Genomic DNA, 15,299 nt, shown 5'->3' with positions numbered 1-15,299 from the left:
ATTCAATAAGTTCAGTGTTTCAGTGTCGCTCCAGACAGTGTGCAATCAAACAGGACATGTTAAAACTGAGAGTCAATTTGAAATTCTGATCAAATTGATGTTTTATTACTTCGTGAAACGTTCGCGTCTCGCACTCAATGAAAACATGTATTCATTGGCTCTTTGTCAGTGTTTCCAAATGTTTGTAAAAGGAGTTTCATTCATGAAACTACAATGTCATAGTCCTACGACTACAATGCGATCGTGTCTTGGAAATCCCCCTTCTTTATTTATCTGGTCTACATGGCGTGATTTGAAACATCTAGACTGCTTCTTATGAGGTTACGTAGAGTATCCTGTCCATACGGATTCACCAGCCTTATTTATTGATTATTGGGGCCTCGGAAGCATTTCGGATGGCTAATTGGTGAGATGCCAACGGAAATGCTCGAAAAAGTGTTGGAAAATTGGACCCTTCATATGGACCACTTCAAGTGAAGTCGCGGCCAGCATTTTCATGAAATATCTTTAAAAAGTATCCCATTTAGGCTTACATCAATTCAGCAGCTTAGATAAAAATTTCATACACAATTGTGTGCTTAGTTTTAAAAAGAAAATAGTTAAGTTCAAGAAACTCATCATGAACACATAAGGTCGACATAATCATCTATCAGGGCACACCATCGTCAGCGACATCGTACAGTGCAGAGACGATGCTCGAGAGGTGTTATGGGCCGATGGAATCATTGGTTCGTTTGCCTTCAAAAATTATATTGGCCAGAATGTAATAATGGTGACCGCTACAGAACCATTTCCATGTCCTCAATTTGTAGAAGCTGTGGTATCAAAAGGACGGTGCAACATACCACATCACGCGTGCCTCAATTGACTTAACTGGTAAACACAATATTTTGCCTATACAGCCTATACAGCATCAAAAATGGAAATCATTTGAATATCGAACAAAACGGTTTTATTTCATAAAATTAAACTTCAACAACCTTTTCCATGGTTTATTAGCACTTTCGTGTACTGCCGTTCTACGCATAATTGTCCCACGGTTCATAGGGATCGCATAGATTGCAATTTGTCATTCACATGTTCAATCAAAGGTCGAACCTTGAACAATTTGTCGGACCCATCATTAAGTAAATTGTCGTTGAAATGCATATATTTCATGATTTGCTCAAATTTATTTCTTGGCATAGCGTTGGCAATCAGCATATTGTACGTATCTTCATTTGCTTCCCAGTAGAACCGCTCAATTGGTACTTTTACGTATCCCGAAACGAGCACAATTCCTGGAAATTTGTACATTTTCGGTACGGTCACACGGAATCTTGTATCTCCTTTTAGCAGTGCGTACCTATTTGTCTCTGTGGTGATTAGTCCAACGAAATCTGCGTCAACAAGGTAATGGAACAGTTGCACGGCAGACCATTTTTGTTTCGAGCAGAGATCACTAAGATCAGGTGAATGTCCTTCAAGAACAACGGCCACATCTGCATCCGAATTGAAGGTCATTTTAATAATGATGAGTTTTCAGGCAGAATGAGCACTTTTCCAAAAAAAAAATCATTAATGAAAATTAACTTCTTCGTATCAAACAGGTATTCAATGTGAGTGGAAAACTTTGTTTCCTTCATGTGATATCATAATCTCATACAAAAATATCATCTGAAGATAATTTGATATTATAATGATAAATTTAGTGGGAAACTAATTTCGTATCAAGATGTCGACACCGTACCGTTGTCATCGCAAATACGTTTCATTCCGTTTCCACCGTGAAGTGTATTCGTAGTGTATTCGAGAATCAGGCCCATAGATTTTTTTGCGGTTTCATAATTTTCTTCGGATTTTTTGCCAGATATCATTTTCTACACTTGTCTAGTAGTGTTGTGTCACAGATTTGAGCAATTTAGAATCCTTTAAGAGGTAAAACTTTGATAAATTTACGTTTATTTTTGCGATTCCATTAAACTCCAACTGAAGCCTGAATGTATTGAAGCCTGCAATTCAATACATAACAAAACAACAAAAATCTATATATATATATATATATATATATATATATATATATATAAATGGAGTGATGTCTGTCTGTCTGTCTGATTGTTATAGACTCGGAAACTACTGAACCGATCGACATGAAAATTGGTATGTAGGGGTTTTTGGGGCCGGGGAAGGTTTTCGTGATATTTTGAGACCCCTCCCCCCTCTCTAAGGGGGGGCTGCCATACAAATGAAACACAAATTTCTGCATTACTCGGAAATTAACCAAGCAAACGAAACCAAAGTTGGCATGTGAAAGTTTTAGGGTGCAATAAATGTTTCTATGATGGTTAGACAGTCCTTCCCCCACTCAAAGGGGGGGGGGCTGCCATACAAATGAAACACAAATTTCTGCATTACTCGAGAATTAATCAAGCAAATGAAACCAAATTGGGCATGTGGAGGTTTTAGGATGCAATAAATGTTTCTATGGTGATAAGATACTCCTTCCCCCTCTCTTAGAGGGGGCTGCCATACAAATGAAACACAATTTTTTGCATTACTCGGAAATTAATCAATCAAACGAAACCAAAGTTGGCATGTGAAAGTTTTAGGGTGCAATAAATGTTTCTATGATGGTTAGACAGTCCTTCCCCCACTCAAAGGGGGGGGCTGCCATACAAATGAAACACAAATTTCTGCATTACTCGAGAATTAATCAAGTAAATGGGCGGGACGAAGTTTGCCGGGTTAGCTAGTGACAGATAAAATGAAACTGACACTAAAAACACTCTTAAATTGTCATGTGGTATCATTTAAAATGCGCATAACACTTTAGTTTCATCAAGAACAGTTTTTCAAAAACGGGCATTTTTGCGTATTTAATTTCATACGTTGGGCACTAACGGGTTTGTTAGTTTTCCAAAAGGCTCGTTTTGTAGGCTAGAGGCGAATGAACTGCAAACGTTTAAGGACTCTATGAAATAGACAAGTAGCAGGCTCTTTTGTACATCGAACAAGGAAATATAAAACAGCTCACAACGGGTAGGTTTAAGTCAATAGCAGCCCATTACAAGATTACGAGAACTATGGAATAACGGTATGATTTGTCACTCTCGTCCTATTAATCAGTCAATAGCAAAAATTAATATTTCCACGATCGTTCATGTTCAGGTGTTTATCATCATGTCCAGTTGAGAAATGAATGCAAAATGTATAACTAACGAATTGGTAGTATTCACCGCAAAAAGATATTTGCTAATCCAAATTTACTAATTATTTCTTCGAGTGTAGTGTAGATATGCCAATCAAAAGCTGTCAAATTATTTACCGTTAACAATAACAAGACTCGCAGGCCGTTGATTTCGAAGGAAATAACAAACTCATTGAACGCATACCTCAACACGATACCCGTATCTTTTGCCAATTTTTTGCAAATGCATTAGGATTGTTTACAGCATGTTAAACTGTGACTATCAACAATTGATTCGAAGGCAAGCATATTTGCACGAAATAAGCGATTTCCATTTGTTTACCATGGCTATTATTTAATATTGAATACACGCGCCTATTCGGAATAACAAATGTATCAAAACAAGAAAAACACGCAACATACGTTTGCGCAAAGCTGGCAACGCTGCCTCAGGCGCAGTGACGAATTTCAACACCCGTGAAACTCTCCCACAGCGAGGAACCAAAATCAAAACCAGAAATGCGTGCGGAGGAAGTTCCCGTGTCAGCTGGAATTCTTAGCCTCGACAATTTCCGGACACTATCACTACACGAAAGCTACCCAACAGATCACAGCACCAGAAATACATTCCCTCGTCACGCCCCAACTCCGTGTATTAGTAATTACAGCTATTTTATATAATCGATCAGAATATTGCTCTTCTCTTGTGGCCGTTCCGAGAATTCCAGACGGGACAGCTTCGCGCTCCACCCATATATCTCTGACGAAGCGAGAGAAAAAAGAACTATTCGCAGACAAAATGCACACACATCACTATCGAAACACAGGAGGAAAATACCGCACGCAAGAGACCATAAGAGCGCAGCCCTCCGTAGTTCCGTTCCAATCCAACAGCAGCAGCTTTCCGTCATCCAACCAACGATTCAATTCGCACAATATTCCATCCCATGGAATCACTTGCAATCTTTCTTCACCATTGGCGCTCGGTTATTCGCCTAATTCACTGTATCACACCGCGAATTGGAAAACCGTCGTCATCCGTCGCCCGTCCCGCTGCTGGTGCTGCTACTGCTGCGGTCGATTATCGGGTTTGGTTTGCCCTATGAAGCAACCATGTCGCAGCTACATCCGATCACCACAAACATTACGACACGAATATGCTGGAATGAAGCAAACGGTTGGGTGAAAGATATTACGGGTTCCTTTTTGTGCTTTTTTCCGTTTTTCATCTCAAATTTGACATCTTCTTCTTTGACAGCTCGGCAGCAAATTCCTATTCGCGTTGACGGCGGAATGGTGTCGACATCTGGATACGACATCAGTTTGTATGAGGCCAACTTTTCTCTATCAGATTAGTCGGCCCTAAGACAGTTTTAAATTACTAAAATGTGTATGAAATTTTTTTCTTGGCGTTATTTACCTACTAGCAGTACGTTGTTCTGACCCTAATTTAAACTATTTTCTATGAAATTTTAGATATTCTCACCAAAATTTACCATTATAATATGAAATCATCTTTAGACACAATTTTTGTATGATATTTTTTCCCTACTTGCAAGTTAAAGTGATTTTCATTTACATAGAGTACTATTTTGATTTGGAAAAAATAATTTTCATTCATAATTTTTATTTTGAAAGTGTGTTCATTTCTTCTGCAACCCCATATTGTCATGCCTACTCCCCCATTTCGTAATACGAAGCTCAAAGCCGTCAACGCGGATACGGCTAGGGCAGGGAGATATTCCAACAGGGTTAAATCCAAAGTTATTTGGCATTTCCCAAAGGTATGTTAGATTTCATCTTCAAATTTTCTAAATTTTCAAACAATCTTTTTATGGAATGAATGTCCACTCAATGAAGAAACGAACTAAAAACTGATAAATTCTACCAGCTTTTAATTCAGAAAGCGCATGAATTTGCCACTAAACATGTTGATTAGAAATTTCTACTCTGATGGAACCTCATTGTATGAAAATACAACGAATCAAAATATATTCGGGCAAAATATGTTCAATTCTCGCGTAACTTTTGAAAAGGTCCTATGTAACATTCACATCAACTCGAGAAAAACCAAGTTAAAGACCGGAACATTGTTTCGCGAATTGTTTCAAAAGGAATCGATCCTTATTACTACTTTTACCACTATCAGCCAATAATAACTCTGGAAAACCAATCGAAACTGTTGTAATGTGATTTTAGTTTGAAATTGAAGCCTCCGAGCGAAAAATGTTACATTGGACGTTTTGACTGACGACTTTGTACATTGGACAAATTACGTTGCAGGATGAAAATTTGAAAATAACTACTGAACAACGATCCAAACATTCGTCTTCCTAAGCTCGAAGCCGCCGGACGGTTTTATATCGTTATCGTCCATCGTTGAAGTGATACCGTTATTTTCGTGGCTGGTGAAGTGAGTGTTGGACACTAACGGGATTCCCTGTGAATTCATTGAAGCAGACACAACAAGTGAGAGGAAGAAACCCTGCACGCGAACGCTGTGTGCTGGTGTGTTATCGCCGTAGCACCGTCTTCGACATCATCACCGCGTGGTGCGATACACGGGTTCAGCTGTACCGAACGATCAACACGCAGCACCGTTATAAATAATCCGCACTGGTGTGCATAATAAGTATACTGAAATTAATAGGTTAAGGTTATTAGGTTAAGGAATTATAAAAAAAATTATAGGAGGTTGTGTCCAAGATACGACCGCATTGTTGACGTAAAACTACGCTGTTATTTTATATAAGTCGCTTGTTTATATCTTCGGATATATAATGCTGTGGAATTTTAGAAACAACTGCTTAGTAGAATAATCTCTGAAATGATTTTTTCATTGTAGAATCAGTTGACGATAATTGATTGATGATTCATTCTTGTCCTCGCAAAACAATCGTATGTCGCAATTTATTTCATGTCAATGCATTGAAAATTTACCTTGAAGGCTATTGTCGGTGGCTTTTTTCGAAATTGACATAGACTCGGCTACAGTCGATTATATACATGTTGCACCAGCACCATTATTCCATATCTTATAACTACATCAATATATCTTTGGCACCGCATGTAAACAACAACAATGACAACACTTGCAAGTATCAAATATCATGCTACATATTATTTAGTATTGCCTCAAAGGAATCGCACCTCTAGATATCGTTCGTACAAACTAAGCGTAAACCAAGCGCCAAACAAACGTTCACCATAGCATGCATACAGAGCCATACAATGGTGGCTTGAAACTACTAGCAATATAAACATTTCTCATCATTTTGCGCTATTCTCAAAAGAAACGCTTCTGTTAATATTACTGGCCTCGAAAAGAGTTGCATTACTTTCTCATGCTCGAGATAAGCGCAGCTGTCTCCCTTAGTGGAGGAAGTTTTGCTACTGGCAAGCAAAACCTAATCACATACAAAATTCCAGAACATTTACTTTCTTGATAACTAAACAAGAGAAATAAACTCTTTTTGTTAATAACAACCTCGAAAACAGTAGCAATGCTTCATTATGATCAATATTAGCGCAAATGCAATCCTAGTTGAAGGCAGTTTTGCGACTGGCACGCGAACCCAAATAACTTATAACATTCCAGTGAGACATTCAAGATGCTTGGTATTCCCAAATAATTTTTTGGTGCACAACCTTAACGTCTGCTTCGCCATAACGTCAGTTTAATGCATTCTCAAAGGCACCAACGAAGCCCTTATGAAGACGGAAAATAAACAATATTAACTGCTTGGAAAAAGACTGAATTATGCCACACAGCTTGTACTCTGCTGTAACACCCATCGATGCGAATTCGCTGATGAGTTTGTCAAGAGCGACCGCCTTCACCACCAGCGGGAGGAGCTTGATTTTGGTTGCTTCCTGGGCGTTTACATTTTCGACCGACGCGCCGAAATCGCCTACTTCGCTGTTGTTCGGTGCGGTGTCACATTTGCGAAGGCTCGGTTCAGTGCGAGCGCTTTTCACTGCACCAACACCGCGTGCATCATTAGATGACGCTTACCTCGAAATTTTATTGCCCCTGGCAATGCGTTCGTTTTTTGCAGGGCTCGAGCCTGTCTTCCTCTTCTTCTTGCTCATCGCACACTACTCGAAGCGTCCAATTTATGACGCGGAAAGAAGAACACACGATAAGAATAACGCGAAAAACGAACAGAAAAATCAAACGACGATTTCCAAGTTGGATTACCACTGGTGGGGTCCAGTCTTAGATCGAAGCGCAGCGAAAGCAAAGTGAACTGGATTACTCAACAGTCCGATGCCGAATGAAAGTTTGCCTCGGCAAGATCCACTGTTTATACTCTAGGCAAGTATTCCCCTTCATTCTTCTTCTTTTCCTTTGTTCACGGAGACTTTAAATCCTACGATTTCCCCTCCGTTGGTCGTCGATAAGTTGCTCGTTATTGATATCTCTGTTCGGGAAAGCACTCAAATGGACAGAACAAATGTATGGGAAAATAGAATATGAAATAGAATAAGAATAATAGAATATGGCATATAAAACAAATCTTACGGAATTTCCGATTCGTTTAGTATGTACATCGCCGAAATCCGTTCGCGGCAAAAATAGTTATTAACGTTAACTTTATTTCATAAAAACGTGACCTGTTTTCTGATTTGACACCCTTAATGAAAGACGTAGTTCTACGTCAAAAAAAGACGGGTGGGTAATGTCAGGGACATAACCGGAGTGACGTAGGACTATACAAAGGGGACAGCTTTTGTTAAATATATATTTTAAATATATTGTTTTATTTTCTTCTCCTACGTGAATACCTACCTATCTACCTGAAAAATGGATTAGTTTACTGTTTACTCTTTATGAATATGTTGAGGGTTGAAAAGAACCTTTGGTGTTGTGTTTTTGTTATCACTCGATATTCCCATCTTGTTCGGTTAAACCTTCCTGTTTAGCTATTACGTTTGCCACTCGCCACAGCTTTCACAGTTGGAAAATTTCTTCCTATCCAGCTTGTGACATATTGTTCAGTAAATTACATTTAATGCGACGTGCCGGAGAAGCAGTTTGCCACTCACTGAAACTAATTGTTGCCTTGATGAGCGCCGAACCGAAGCTGCTCTGTTCTTGATGCGGGTTTTCTGATTGTCGTGAGCAGCTTTGCAAGCCAACTCGAGCACTCCGACGGCCGAAACTCTATAATCGCTGTTAGGTATACTGGTGCTCCGGCACCAATCCGTTCGGCCTAGTTACCCTTGCGGAGCAATCAGTGAATGCGACCAACAGAGAACTGGAGACTTGCACGGTTCGAGTGAGACTTTGCCTTTTCCTTAACTTGTCCTCCTTTGTTACGTCCACGATGCCGATGCCGTACAACCACACGGGTTTACGGTTTGAAAGAAAATAAGATATTTTTTTGGGGTCCGCGTGTTTTATACTCTAGCGGTACACACTCACAGGATAGAGACAAATCGGCAGACTCAGCCAGAGGGGCGAGTCCAACGAGACGAACGAATGAGCGTTAAAAGGGAGCGATGGCAAAAAAAAATACATTCATTACGATTTGTTCGCTCGTTGGATTCACATGCAGGCTGAAAAGGGTCCTTTTCAGGATCACAAAATTATCTTCAATCTAAAGAGTTTATTGTTTTGTTGTCACTCGATATCCCCATCTTGTTCGGCTAAACCTTTCTGTTTAGCGATTGCATTTGTCACTCGCCTCATCTTTCACAGTTGGAAAATTTCTTCCCATCCAGCTTTGTCACATGTTGTACAGTAAATTACATTCAATGCAACGTACCGAAGCGCCACTCAGTGTCGCATTGGAGGCGATTTGAACCTGTAATTGAACATTTGCGATGACAGTGGTACAGTGTCGACTTTCAATGTGCGGTCATAATTTGGATCTCTATGTTTACAAAAATGTCCAACTAAATAAGTCGCATTACATGTCCGTCCAATTAGCTAAATGTCGAACTAATTGTAAATTACTGTACTTTCAATCTGGAAACAATTTAAGAGTTGGTGAAAATTGAATAATCTTGAAAGTCCCCAACTATCAATAAGCTCAGAACTACTGCCAAATTCACATACTCATCAGATCCTGGCAAACAAATTATGAAAACATCAATTTGTGTTTTATTATTATTTTGGATAATGTTTTAGAACGCATTGAACTTTATTTCCTAAACTCTTTTTTTGGAAGGTTTAATGGCCCTGAAAAGCGCCTTGTTTTATGGAATGGTTTCAATTTAGAAAACTTAGTACTCGTGGTTTTGAAAAAAAAACAGGAAGTGGGTTATGTCTATGGTATAACCGCAAGGGTGACGTAGGACTATCGTTGATTTAGAGATCATTTGTATGAAGTTGAATCTGAATTCATTCTGAATGAATGAATATTTGGAGAACTTCGAAAACGAGAGCGTTACGTTGGAGGCACGAGGTTTTATGCATCCAATATTGGATACGGAAATATCCTTCTTCTTCAATGGCACTAACGTTCCTAGAGGAACTTCGCCGTCTCAACGTAGTATTACTTGCGTCATTTTTATTAGTACTTAGTTGAGATTTCTATGCCAAATAACACGCCTTGAATGCATTCTGAGTGGCAAGCTCTAGAATACGCGTGATCACAGTGCAAGTCGGAGGAAATTTCTTTGACGAAAAATTCCCCAGACCAGAACGGGAATCGAACCCGAACACCCGGCATGTTAGTTATGACGCTAACCACTCGGCCACGGGAGCACCCGCGAAACAAAACAAAATTGTGTGAAGTTCACTTCAGCGCTTTCTCATTCATGTCTGTAGATTATACACGATGGAATGCAAAAAGCACACAACAAAAACCCACGGAAATATCCTACTGATGAGGAAGAATAATCTTCAGAAGCTATCCTGTTGATTGCGATTGATTGAAAAATCACAAAACCTAATGTATTTGGTCACAGTGTTACATGGATAGAAAACATTAAAATAAACTCTTTCATATGAATGTAATTTTAAATTCCTAGAGGAACTGGCAGATTATTTTCAGTAACGATTAGATATTTCCACATCTGTTAATAGCACTTGATTGAAACATATTTGGTCACAGTGTTACATGGATAGAAAACATTCAAATAAACTCTTTCACATGAATGTATTTTTAAATTCCTAGAGGAACTGGCAGATTATTTTCCGGATCTTTCTCGATCCAAACGGAAAGAATTCCGTGCGTGTATGTGTGTATGTGTGTAGCGGCTGCTTCGAGATCTTCCCGGGGAACCGTTTGTAGCATCACTCTCCTCCTGATGGATTCCCTTCTGGCCTAAGGTGCATAAACAGGCTCTTGGTGACACCGTTCATCCGCGCTTTCATGATAAATGAAGAGCTTCACCACAACAGCGACAACATGCTCCAATCGCTGTTCAATTAGAACTGAGTGGATTTCCGAGCGGCGCTCGCTTAAATACCGATTGGTGATTTCAATAGCCTATTTTGAAAGCAAATTTAAGACTATTGAAACAAGTTTTTGGATCAGAAAGTAACAAGTATAGAACGCGTAGACATTTTATCTTTCGAATGAAGTGTTTATCATACCATTTCGTTCAGTTGTTTAGGAGCTATTAACACTCAAAATCTCGGTCTCCGGCGTAACGCTTTCGTTTTCGAAACTTTGATTTTACACCCCGGTATAGAAATGAAAGACGTAGTCCTACGTCAAAATAACAGCTTAGTTCTACGTCAACAATGCGGTCGTATCTTGGACACAACCTCCTATAATTTTTTTTGTTCCTATTCTTAGGATCAGACTAAGAGAGAGTTGGAATACCATAAAATGGCAATCGAGATCACTGGCCCAAATACGATCATTATGATTGATTATGTATAATATTGATTTGTTGATATTTTGAATATAAAATAATAACTGTAAAGGTTTTCCCACATTGCAGAGCTAATTTTTGTATCTCAAACATTCACAATTGGCGGACCAGACAAAAATCAGGACGATAGTTATAACTTTTTAAGTTATAGATGTTTTCAACGATATGGTTTTGAAGACATACTTTGAATGAAAGAGTATTAACAAAGTACTGACCAGTTTCTGTTTGAATAATTAAATCAAACCTCATGTCCCGTGTATCAAATTACCCGAGAATGGAAAGGATAAGAGGATTAAACTTCAGAATCCCACATGGGAGTAGCTCATATTATACTCACAGTGTTACATGGATAGAAAACATTCAAATAAACTCTTTCACATGAATGTATTTTTAAATTCCTAGAGGAACTGGCAGATTATTTTCCGGATCTTTCTCGATCCAAACGGAAAGAATTCCGTGCGTGTATGTGTGTATGTGTGTAGCGGCTGCTTCGAGATCTTCCCGGGGAACCGTTTGTAGCATCACTCTCCTCCTGATGGATTCCCTTCTGGCCTAAGGTGCATAAACAGGCTCTTGGTGACACCGTTCATCCGCGCTTTCATGATAAATGAAGAGCTTCACCACAACAGCGACAACATGCTCCAATCGCTGTTCAATTAGAACTGAGTGGATTTCCGAGCGGCGCTCGCTTAAATACCGATTGGTGATTTCAATAGCCTATTTTGAAAGCAAATTTAAGACTATTGAAACAAGTTTTTGGATCAGAAAGTAACAAGTATAGAACGCGTAGACATTTTATCTTTCGAATGAAGTGTTTATCATACCATTTCGTTCAGTTGTTTAGGAGCTATTAACACTCAAAATCTCGGTCTCCGGCGTAACGCTTTCGTTTTCGAAACTTTGATTTTACACCCCGGTATAGAAATGAAAGACGTAGTCCTACGTCAAAAAACCATTTCGAACGCCCTCGATGCCGCCTTGTTCTGGATTTGCCACCAAAGCAGATTGTAAAAAGAACAAACTTTTTTCTTCTGCTACCTGCTGCCGTTTTGCGATTGCGTTTGCCACTCGCCACTCGCTGCAACTGCCTGTTGTTGTCTTGATGTGTTCTGTTCTGAATGCGGTTTTTCTTATCGTCGCGAGCAGCTTTACCAGCCAACTCGATCACTTCGGCGGCCGAAACTATATAACGGCGGTGACTGGTGCACTGGTACTAACGCGCTCGGCCTAGGTACCCTTGCGGGGAACTCCATATCAACACGGTTCGAGCGGGACTTTGCCTTTCCCTTCACTTTTCCTCCTTTACCATGTCCAGACATGGGTGCTTGGGTTGGTTTGTTGATGTGTTGTGATGCGAACCGATGTGGTGTACGGTTTGAATGAGAATGATCGTTACGGCAGCGGAGCGGGGATTTTTAAGCTGACTGGCTGCCTCGAGAATTACGCATGTGTGAGACTGCGACCAATGTTTCGTTCATTTTTTTCTTTTTCCTTTCCAATCGTGCTTCATTCTATTTCGCTGCTGCTCTGGTTGCCCGTTTTGGTCGGTACGATTTGAGGAGCACAAAATGGACCAATCAAAAATGGGCACATAGTGAATTTTGAGAATGCTTGATATTTCACAATTATTCAATTATTTATCTCAAGAAAAATGAAATGTTATTCGTTATGATAGATGCGTAGATATATTTCCTATCAATTGATGCAAAAACCTTTGCGATCTATTGAGAAATGCTCGAGTTATAAGCGTTCCAAATCTTGCATTTTTTCGTACTTGTTCAGTGCCTAGATTTCCATTTCACCCCCTATATCTTCCGGTTAGACGTAGTCCTACGTCAAAACTTGCAAAAATTATAAGAAAGTGTACATCAGCCATTTTAAATGGCAGAAGGGGAAGAAAGCGTTGACATGGATATCGAATCCACTGTCTCCCCCTCCCCAGCTACGGCTGCTGGGAAGTCGCTTAAACGCGTTCCTCCCTCAGAAGATGTCTCTTCACAGGAAGAGTTAACTCACCTCAACAAGCCTCCCTCAAGAAAATTTGCAAACCTTTCCTCTTCACCCCCTCATTCTCCCGCTCCCATTTCCGCTCAACTCCCGAACTTGCCTCCCAGCCCTACTGATCCCGCTCCCGCTCAACAATCGACCTCGACCTCCCCATCAGTTGCTTCCACTCCCCGTGTCAAGGTCTATCCAGAAGATTCACCTGTAGCTGGCCCATGGGTTATTTTTTTCCGGCCCAACCCGAAAGGAAAATCCATCAATGTCATTCAGGTTTCGAAAGATTTGGCAAGATATTATTCCTCCGTGGTCGAAATCTCTAAGGTTAGACCGAACACACTGCGTGTTGTCGTGAGTGATCGGAAACACGCAAATGCAATTGTGATCGACGAGAGATTCTCCCTAGAGTATCGTGTCTACGTGCCGTCCCATGACGTAGAAATTCCGGGGGTGGTAACTGAAACGGGTCTGACGTGTGAAATGATAAAGGAAGGAGTTGGTAAATTTAAAAGACTCCCGTTGGTGGGCGTTAAAATTTTGGACAGCCGCCAACTAGGGACAGTATCCCAAGAAAAGGGAAAAACTAAATTCACGCCGTCAGACTCGTTTCGAGTAACTTTTGCTGGTTCCGCTCTCCCTGACTACGTCATGGTGGGCAAATTAAAACTGCCTGTGCGGCTTTTCGTGCCAAAGCCTATGACTTGCCAAAAATGCAAGTCAGTTGGTCACACTTCAGATTATTGTGCCAACAAGGAGCGCTGTGCCACTTGCGGAGAGCAACATGAGGGGAAATCTTGCAGTGCGACTGAGCATAAATGTCCATATGGCGGGGGATCCCCACACGAGCTCTCAGTTTGTGAAACTTACAAGAGTCGCTGGGAGCAACAGAAGCGCTCTTTGAAGGAACGCTCGAAACGCACTTTTGCGGATATTTTAAAGGGCGCTTCTCCACTGGCCCAACAACAACAACAACCAATCAACACACAAAATGTCTTCGCCACGTTGCCCGTTGACGAAATGGAAGCGGACACAGCTAACGGGGGCACACCGTTCATTTTCAAAGGGAATCCCCGGCGCAAAAATGTGACCACTCCCAAAGTTCAAGGACAAGCCCCTCCGGTTATACCTCCTGTTAGCATGCCTAAAAAATCGAGTGCAGCGGACAAGCAAAATCAGGTTCCTCCTGGCTTCCGTGGGAATAGTTCACCTTCGAACGACCCAGCACTCGAGGGGACATCAAAAACCCCAAATGTCCCTATTTTTCCGTCCAGCTCAACTCCCTAATCGGAATTTATAAAGTTGACTGACCTTCTGGCTCAAATCTTCACATGCTTTAATGTTTCCGACTCCATCAGAACCATTGTCATTTCAATGCTTCCAGTATTAAAGACAATTTTGCAACAATTGATGCAAACATGGCCCCTCCTTGCAATGATTATCTCTCTTGATGTCTAATTCAAATAGAGAGGTCGGAGATATCACTGTTTTACAGTGGAATTGTCGTAGTCTTATCCTTAAATTGGATACATTCAAATTTTTAATTCATAACTTCAATTGTGACGTTTTTGCTCTGTCCGAAACTTGGCTTTTTTCGCGAGATGATATCTCTTTCCACGATTTTAATATTATACGCTTGGACCGTGTTGACAGATACGGAGGGGTGCTATTGGGGATCAATAAGTGCCACTCATTTTTTTGAATTGACCTTCCACCTATTGGGGGGATCGAAGCTGTTGCTTGTCATGCAAACATCAGAGGTAAAGAGCTTTGTATTGTCAGCTTGTATTGGCCTCCGAGAGCTGCGGTTATCCGCAAGCAACTTGTTGACATGTGCTCACTCCTTCCTGAGCCACGATTGATCTTGGGAGACTTCAACTCCCACGGAACTGCCTGGGGGGAACAGTACGACGACAATCACTCAACGTTGATATATGACCTTTGTAACAGCTTCAATATGACCGTTTTGAACACTGGGGAAACAACACGTGTACCTAAACCTCCTGCTAACCCAAGTGCTCTTGACCTCTCGCTTTTTTTTTTTCCAAAATATATATTTTTATCAAGGCTCATATGGCGTTAGCCTGACGGGGCCGGAGTTCAATATTTTGACAGTTTTTCTTATTATCTATGTTAGTAATATGTAACCGATTACTCGCGGTCGGCTCGAGGTTAGTATTACAAGTGTTCTCGTAATTGGGATGTTGCTGTCTCCAATACTCTGTACGTGTGCCCGACACGGGATACTTCCTATTGGGATGCAGCTGACCATTAATCAGCAACGCCCCCCTAGTATGTACCC

The 15,299-nt window shown here is 40.6% G+C and overlaps 1 protein-coding gene across 3 annotated transcripts in view; it reads right to left on the bottom strand.

Moving 5' to 3' along the window:
• Window positions 1-4,342, bottom strand: part of LOC129762541 (F-actin-monooxygenase Mical) — a 201,313-nt gene extending 196,971 nt beyond the window's left edge. For 2 of the 3 annotated variants that reach the window (XR_008740659.1, XR_008740660.1), the window contains exon 1: window positions 4,141-4,342. The gene's annotated coding sequence lies outside the window, so the exon portion shown is untranslated. The remainder of the gene's footprint in view (window positions 1-4,140) is intronic. The other variant, XM_055760929.1, reaches the window with a different exon arrangement.
• Window positions 4,343-15,299: the final 10,957 nt, after the last annotated feature.

Source organism: Toxorhynchites rutilus, chromosome 1 (assembly GCF_029784135.1).
Source record: "Toxorhynchites rutilus septentrionalis strain SRP chromosome 1, ASM2978413v1, whole genome shotgun sequence".
NCBI lineage: Eukaryota > Metazoa > Arthropoda > Insecta > Diptera > Culicidae > Toxorhynchites > Toxorhynchites rutilus.
The sequence above is the reverse complement of the archived record's forward strand: the minus strand, read 5'-3'. Positions and strand labels throughout refer to the sequence as shown.